The sequence below is a fragment of the Nicotiana attenuata genome, chromosome 9, assembly GCF_001879085.1.
Source record: "Nicotiana attenuata strain UT chromosome 9, NIATTr2, whole genome shotgun sequence".
NCBI lineage: Eukaryota > Viridiplantae > Streptophyta > Magnoliopsida > Solanales > Solanaceae > Nicotiana > Nicotiana attenuata.
Genome location: NC_031997.1, coordinates 23162511 through 23171785, shown reverse-complemented (window position 1 = coordinate 23171785; position 9275 = coordinate 23162511). Strand labels below are relative to the sequence as shown.

General features: G+C 39.1%; 1 pseudogene; it reads left to right on the top strand.

Annotated features, from left to right (window-relative positions):
- LOC109232583 overlaps positions 1–9275 on the top strand; it is a 29994-nt pseudogene extending 20719 nt beyond the window's left edge.

Below are 9275 nucleotides of genomic sequence, written 5' to 3'. Positions count from 1 at the left end.
CACACACCAACCCAACCCAATCCTTGGTGGTCATAAAAACAATGTGGGAAAAGTTTTAGATAAAGATTTTTTTTTTGATTCACTCTTCAATTAATTTGTTATTGTATAAATTGGAATAGAGGAGAGCTGGTGTGGCACTTATGGCATTTGAATATTTTGTTTCTTTTGATCTGATCATATCACAGTCTTACATTTATATTACGTTTAAAATCAAGAAACAACAATAATTTTATCTCAATTCAAAGTAAGTTGTGGTCTGCTATTGCTATATGAATTCGCACAATGCATGTCGCAACAGCTAAAATCAGGAAAGAAGGAAAAAAATCTTTGAAATTCCAAAGACAAGAAAATTGATTTGTGTGCAGATTTTAGGCTTTTTTTTTTTTTTAAAGTTTAGCGTATTTATTATGCTCCTATGTATACTGATCTTTTCAGTTCTATATCAAATTTTCAGATATATAAACGATTAGACGAGTACTGATATATTTTAGTACCATGCTGGTAGAAATTTGAAGGTGAAAATTATAGTCAAAAATATTTTTTAGCATCAACGAACACAAAGTAACAAATAAAATAGGACGGGAGAATAATTTTAATGCATTTTGTAACGATCCGATCGGTCGGTTTTTGCTTTCTAGAACCCCGTTCCCCTAAATGAGACTTCCCGTACTTGCTTTTACTGATTTATGACTTGCGGGGATGGTTAGTTCAAGTAGAAATCGGAACACGTAGTTCCTTAAGGTTGGCTTAAAAGGCCAAGTTTGACTTCGGTCAACATTTTGACTAAACTACCTCGGAATCAAGATTTGACGGTTCCAATAGGTTCGTATGATGATTTCAGACTTGGGCGTATGTTCGGATCGGGTTTTGGATGACCCGGAAGCGTTTTGGCGCTTAATAGTGAAAGTTGGTTCTTTGAAGGTTTTAGAAGTTCTTTAAATTTGGTTTGGAGCGGGTTTTGGTGATATCGAGGTCCAAACGGAATTTCGAGATCGGGAATAGTTCCGTAATATCATTTAAGACTTGCACGCAAAATTTGGTGTCATTCCGAGTAGTTTAAGTACGTTTCGGCGCATTGGAAGTAAATTGAAGAACTTGAAGTACTTAAGTTTGATTCAAATGGTTTCGCGGTGTGATTCTTAGTTTTAATATTGTTTCGGGCGTTCCGAGAGTTCGAGCGAGTCCGTTTTATGATTCCAAACTTGTTGGTATTTCGGGTGGGGCCCCGGGGTCCGCGAGTGCCAATTGGACGAGGCTCAGACCAAGTTGAGAATTTAGAGAAACAGCTAAAGCACCAAGTCTGTCATAATTGCACCTGCGCTTGGTCAGCCGCAGGTGCGAGCCAAGCCTCGCAGAAGTGGCCAAGGAAGGGCATCCAAGGTTTCGCAGGTGCGGCCTGTCCTCCGCAGAAGCGGGTACCTGTCCGCAGATGCGACGCCAGCCCGCCCAGGGTATTTTCGTAGAAGCGGACTCTTATCCTCAGAAGCGAGGGCGCAGGAGCGGCCCTATGGCCGCAGGTGCGAAAATCGCTTGAGGCAGTGAGCCTCATTTAATACGGGCTTAGGCTATTTTTATCACACTTTTTTTCCACTCTTGGGCTATTTGAGAGCTTTTAAGAAGGGGATTTCGACCTAGCCTTGTGAGGTAAGTAATTTCTACTTAATGTGAGTTTAATACATAGATTATGGGTAGATCATGAAAATTGGTAGAAATCATGGGTTTAGATGAAAAACCTAGGGTTTAATAAAAATGAGATTTTACCACGAAAATGATTATGAAACTTAGTGAAAATCATATATTTATGTTCCTAAGGTTATGGGTAACAACTTTCTTGAAAATTTTCTAGAATCCGAGCACGTGGGTCCGGGGGTGAATTTTAGAAACCGTAATTTACGGTTGGGTAATTACTTAAATAGTTAGAATAAAACCTTTTGAACATATATTGATAGATTTTACACTATTTGAATAGTTTTGGATTGTTCGGCTCCGATTTGAGGGTTTGAGCGCATTCTTGAATTTGGAAGTAGGCTCTGAGACGAGGTAAGTCTCCTTTCTAACCTTGTAAGAGGGAATTTGACCCCATAGGAGAATTAAATAAATGTGTGTACCTATTTGTTGGGGCCACGTACGTACGAGGTGACGAGAGTCCGTACTTAGCTACTATCATGCCATTGTTCGGGTAGTTTAGGACGTGTATCATGCTTCATTTGAAATGTTTGCGCCTTACTTGCTAATTTAATTGCTTAAGTCATGTTGGAATTTGATAAGAGAATTATAAAAGGTTAAATTCACTCACTCGAAGATTGAATGAATTACTTGACTCTAAATGAGAAATTGTGTGCTCTTTAAAAGTAATTGCTATTTGTGGATCGGGCCGAACGCCTTAATAGTAGATTAAATAGATGCATCTATGGTTCGTATCGTTCGACCCTTCGGCAGTGCACAGTTTAAATATTATGTTGGATCAGACCGTACGACCTCGACATAATTTGCGCATGATAGTTCTTTGGAACTCTGCATGATTGATATTGTTTAAATGTCTTGAAATGTAAGATGTTAAATGATAAACTGAACTTGGAATTTATACTTGTGAAAGAAGAAGTTATTATTTCCTGTTATTGGGCTTCCAGTATTTTTCTTGAAATCCATGCTTAGTATAATATTTTAATATATTATTGTTAGCCCATAGTAAGTGTCAAAGTCGACCCCTCGTCCATACTTTTTCGAGGTTAGACTGGATACTTACTGGGTACATGTTGTTTATGTACTCATACTACACTTTTGTACTTAATTGTACAGGATCTGAGGCAGGTGCATATGGTTACCCGTCCGGCGCGAATACTTGATCCTGGTTCGGGATTTCACGGTGAGCTGCCCCCTTCCGAGCCATTCAGCAGCATGCCAGAGTCTCTCTTTTGTTTGTTGCTGTCTATTCTATTTCAGGCAGTAGGATAACCACCTTTTATATATTCTATTACTTGTCCACATACTTGTGACACTAGATCTTGGCACACATTAGTAGATTTACGATTTTGGGTTGTATTTCTACAGTTATGATTTTCCTTTAGTTGTTTCCCGCTTCTAGTTGCTTTAAAGATCCGCTATTTAACGAATGTTTTAAATTTAAGGAAATTAGCTGTTTGAATTACTTAATAAAAATGGGAAATCACTAGGTTGTTCACTGTTGGCTTGTCTAGCAACGATGCTGAACGCCATCACGGCTTGACATGGAGTTAGGTCGTGACACATTTGTCCTTACATGTTGCAACTGTCCTTATATGTCTAGCTGGTTATGAATCATTAAATAGTTAAAGCTTCACAATTAGAAAAGGTATTCATAATTTGATGAGGAGAGAATCACTTTCGCTTTTGAGTATAGGGCCAGGGGTGATGAGTAGTGAACTTCCTCCAATGATTGAGCACTTACACGAAGACTCAACAATAACAGCAAAGCCTCATATACAGGAAGTCAGAGTTAGTTATATGAATTCTTATTGTTCATGTCGTCATCTTTATATTAAGTCTCAAATGTACAATATTTATATCAAGAAATAAACCGATGTATCTAAGAACTGAGGTAGATTTAGAGTGCTTCTGCTCAAATTATTACAAGAAACATGCCGTTACTATATTGCAGACTTCTCACACACCACACTCGAATTTACTAATTAAAGTTAATTACACACTCAACCTTAGAGCTGTGTACACATAGCTCTTATGTTTCTCACTTGTTGCCCGATGCCTTGAAGTCCCAAAGTCACTAATATTTGTTAGCACTTGCATAAAAACTCAAATGTGCAAAATATATTTCAAGAAATATACCAAAACATCTAACTAGTGAGGCAGATCTAGTATGCTTTAGATCAAATTGTTACTAGAAGTACTTGGCAGTATATTGCACATTTTTCACACACCACTCTCAAATTTACTAACTTAAAATAAATACTTAAGCTTACAGCTATCTACATATAGCTCTTTTGTTTCTCACTTGCTGCTTTATGCCTTGAGGTCCCAAAATCACAACTATTTGTAGGAATCTTGACTTGAAAGGGGCCTCAAAGATAAGTCAAGGTGCTGCTTAATAGAAGATCGTTTAGTATATGTGGCTGTGCTGAATTTTCATTTGTGTTCCTTTTTTATTTTATCAAAAAAATCATCAGAATACTCATAAACCTGTAGGATTCATGTCTTTCATGGATTAACAGATCCAGAGATTCTCATGTAACGACCCGGCCGGTCGTTTTGAGAATTAACGCCCCAATTCCCTATTAACTGCTTCCCCCGAGTCTATTTTTGCTATTGTGAATTGCCGGGATGGTTCATCTTGAGTTTCGGAGCGTTTTGGGACACTTAGTCCCTAATGAGAGTTTAAGTCTTAGAATGTGGACCATAGTCGGAGCAGTGCAAATACGGCTGCGGAATGAAATTCCGTCGATTCTGTTAGCTCAGTTGGGTGATTTCGGGCTTAGGGGCGTGTCCGGATTGTGTTTTGGAGGTTCGTAGCTTATTTAGGCTTGAAATGCCGAAAGTTGAATTTTTGGAGTTTTCGGGCCAATAGTGAAATTTTAATATCGGGGTCAGAATCCGATCCGGAAGTTGGAATAGGTCCGTAGTGTTGAATATGACTTGTGTGCAAAATTTGAGATCATTCGGACGAGGTTTGATAGGTTTCGCATTGATTGTGAAAGTTTGAGGTTTCAAGTCCATTAGCTTGAATTGGTGTGCGATTCATGTTTTTGTTATTGTTTGAGGTGATTCGAGAGCTCGATTGAGTTGGTATGGTATTTTAGGACTTGATGGCACATTTGGTTGAGGTTCCGGAGGCCTCGGGTTTGTTTCGGATGAGTTTTGAGGGAGTCTGGGCATTACCGGAACTCAGGCATGGTTCTAGTGCTTAAATCTTCGCTGAGGGCGAAGGAGCTTCTGCTGAGGGCGGAATTGGGGCGTTGAGGGCGGAATTTGGGGCGCTGACACTCCAGGGAAGAATCCGCAGGTTCGTTGGTCCGATTTCGGAAGCCTATATCTTTTACTCTACAAGGAATTTTGAGATGATTCAAACAAACAAAAGTTGTAGCCCTTCGTGTCTAGTTTCCAGAAAGGTAAAGAAATCATCATTTGGACATCTGTATAGAACGTTATGGCCAAAATACTAAGGCTTGTCTGTGCAACCACCAGAAGCGCGGTCAGCGGAGGAATTTCGCGGTCAGCGGTAGAAGTCCGCTGGGGCGGTGATTTTAGGCTGTCAGCGGTGATTTAGGGTTTTATTTCATATTTTGACCTAGAGAGCTCAGGACTTGGCGATTTTTTGAAGGTTTTTCAAGAAATTCTTCGGGGTAAGTGATTCTAACTCAGTTTTGGCTAAAATACACGAATATAACGTTGGATTCATCATTTAATTTTGGATTTGGGGTGAAAATTTGAGAAAAGTTCTTAGGCTGAATTTTGGGGTTTTGATCGAGATTTTGGTATCGGATTTGAGTGAATTTGGTATGGTTAGACTCGTGAGTGAATGAGTGTTCATAATTTGTGACTTTTACCCGATTCCGAGATGTGGGTCCGGGGAGGATTTTTGGGCGTTCTTGTATTTTCTTGGCTTGGCTTCGATTTCTTTAGCTAAATTAGTTGTTTGTAGTTGTATTTACGTTATGATATTGATTTGATTAGATTTGGGCCACTCGGAGTTGGATACTCGTGGCAAGAGCGTGATTTCAGATTGATTTTGTGCTGGTTCGAGGTAAGTGGCTTGCCTAACCTTGTGTGGGAAACTACCTTTAGGATTTTGGTACTGTTGTTATATGAGTGCCGTGCACGTGAGGTGACGAGTGCGTACACGTGCTAATTGTTGAAAAACCCTGTTTTCATTAAGTAAATATCTGTGTCTTCCTTTAATTGAGCAATACTTGTACTTGAAGTTTTCTGTTTAGCTTAGGAAAACATGACTATGTGACTTAACTGCCGTATCTGCTTTAACTACTTACTTGAATTCTGTGCAACATGTTTAGAATAGAAATCTCAGCTTTTCTTGGTATGAACTTGAATAAAACTGTAGATTCTTTCTTGAGACTGTTGTGTGTTTACTTTGGGACTACGGATCGGTATTTCGGTAGATCCCCCTGCATGTTTACTTTGGGACTACGGATCGGTATTCTGATAGATCCCCCTGCACATTTATATTTGGGACTACGGGATGACACCCGGTAGATTCTCCTGTACTGGATATTTACTTTGGGACTACGGATTGCTATTCCGGTAGATCCCCCCTGCACATTTACGTTTGGGACTACGGGACGATATCCTGGTAGATTCCCCTGTTGCTATCTCTATGTACTGGGTTATATTCTTTCCGTGTTTTTATTCTTTATCGACTGTTAGTACTTTAATCATACTGCTTCATTTCATACTGCTTACCTTGTTATATATATATAACCAGTAATGCCCTGACCTTCCTCGTCACTACTCGACCGAGGTTAGGCTTGGCACTTACTGGGTACCGCTGTTGTGTACTCATGCCCTTTCCTGCACATATTTTTCGTGTGCAGATCCAGGTTCTTCTGGTCAGCCATACCATCAGTGAGGCGAGGCAATTTTTAGAGACTTCGAGGTATATCTACCGCGTCCGCAGAACAAGAAGTCCCTCTCTATTTCTCCCTTTAGCTATAGACCTTCTGTAATTACTTTTGTTTAGACTTCTGGAGTTAGAACACTATGTATTTCCTCTAGTTTGTGATTCATGAGATTCCGGATTTTTGGGTGTGTTACTATTGGCCGAGAGTGTTATTATTGTATATGCCGAGCGGCATTTTAAACTTCTCTATTATATTACCCGTAAATTGCTAGTTTCGTATCTTTATTTCCTTTTTCCGCAAATTGTTAGGCTTACCTTGTCGTAGAAATTAGGTGCCGTCACGACAGTTAACGGAGGGAGAACTTGATCGTGACATCAAGTTACAATTTTCTATTAGCAAGAACAATGCCTTTATTCTTCAAGATTTCCCTCATTTTTTCTTCTTTGTTAATGCAGCAACATCATCCCTTGATTACCACCACCCACTGGACCCTCTCACTCAATCTTAACTCAATCAAGTAAAAACCATAGTCAAAAAGTCCACTTTTCCCCTTAATGTAACCTTTCATTATGTAGGCCTAAATGAACCAGAGAAACCATTAGTCCTTTCATGGCTATCATCCAATAATTCCACCAAGAACCTACCCCGCCAAGCTATTGTTATCGCTCGAATTGATGAAAAAACACATGAAATCATCATAGACTTATCGAGTGTTTCAGTTTTATCAGATAAATCTATGATGGACATGGTTACCCCATGCTTACCTTTCGATAACAGGAAGCTGCTAACAAGTTACCATTCACATATCCATCATTTATATCCTCCATTAAAAAGAGAGGGCTAAAGCTAAAAGAGGTGGTGTGCCAATGTTCTGCTATTGGATGGTATGGAGAGAAAAGGAAGCGCAGTAACAGAATGGTTAAAGTCATGTTACTATATGTGACCTATTGAGAAATTACAATATATATTGTTCTTGATCAGATGAAAATTGTGAGGTACCTCGACCGTTTGATGGTTCCAGTCCCCAAAGCTAATGGGACCGATTACATGGAACCAAAACGAAGGCCTCACTCCAACTTGCAAGGAGATGGAACAAAAATAGTGCAGCCAAATGGACCAATTTTTACTCTAGATGGAAACACAGTGAGGTAAAGATTTGATTCATCAAGAGAAACGCCTTGATATGTTATGCTTTTAAAGAATGACCATGCTTTTTCCTGAATTTAGGTGGGCTGATTGGAAGTTTTATGTAGCTTATGATATGAGAGCAGGAATAATCATATCAGTAGCATCAATCTTTGATGCTGAAAAGGAATAATTTAGGAGTGTTTTGTACAGAGGATTTGTGTCAGAGGTTTTTGTGCCGTACATGGACCTGACTGAAGATTGGTACTATAGGACCTATTTCGATGCAGGCGAATATGGATTGGGTCTTTGTGCTGTGGAGCTTCAAGCATCAAAGGATTGCCCAGAAAATGCAAAGTTTATTGATGGCTATTTCGTCGGGCAAGATGGTACTCCATGGAAAATGCCTAACGTAATTTGTATATTTGAACGTTATGCTGGAGATATCATGTGGCGCCATACAGAACTTGGGATTCCAGGAAAAGTGGTAATTTAGCATAATATATAAGGTTCTTGCTTAAAATACTTTTTGGGATTACTCTTCCTTCATTTCAACTGCAGACAGCAGAAGTTAGACCAGAGGTGAGCCTGGTGGTGAGAATGGTGTCAACTGTAGGGAATTATGATTACATTACTGATTATGAATTCAGGCAAAGTGGAAGCATCAAAGTCACTGTAAGTTACGTATTTGTGATGTTTGAAGAAAAATGTTTTGAGTAATACCAATTGTTGTTTAGAAATAATGTTTAAGTACATCCAAAATTATCATCACAGGTTGGCTTAACTGGTCTACTTGAAGCATGGGGGTGAATATACACTCACAACGACCAGATAAAGGAAGAAGTCTATGGTATACTGATAGCAGAAAACACGTTAGGCGCATATCATGATCATTTCTTTACCTTTCACCTTGACCTGGACGTGGACAGTCATGAAAATTCCTTTGTCAAAAATAACTTAAAAACTAACCGCGTGATCAATAGAAGTTCACCAAGAAAGAGTTATTGGACAGTTGTTAGTGAAAAAGCTAAAACAGAATCTGATGCAAGGATTCAGCTAGGGTCAGGAGACTTTGAAATGGTAGTGGTGAACCCAAACAAGAAAACTAAACTTGGGAATAAAATAGGCTACTGTCTAGTCCCGGGATCTGCAACAGGTCCCTTGTTAAGTAATGACGATTACCCGCAAATCCGTGGAGGTTTTACGAAGTACAATGTGTGGGTGACACCTTATAACAAGTCTGAGAAATGGGCTGGAGGACTATATACTGATCAAAGCCAAGGGGATGATACACTAGCCATGTGGAGCCTGAGGTAATGTAATAGATTATACTTCTGAAGTGCAGCATTTTTTTTATTAGGTAAATGGATCAGATTGATTAATGAAGTTACAATTTTCTTTTATGATGTAGGGATAGGGAAATTGAGAACAAGGACATCGTATTATGGTACACATTAGGTGTTCATCATGTACCTAAGCAGGAAGATTTTCCAGTTATGCCAACATTAAGTGCTGGTTTTTAGCTTAGGCCTGCTAATTTCTTTCAGCATAATCCAGTTCTTTATTAAGTCTCTTAAAGAAGTC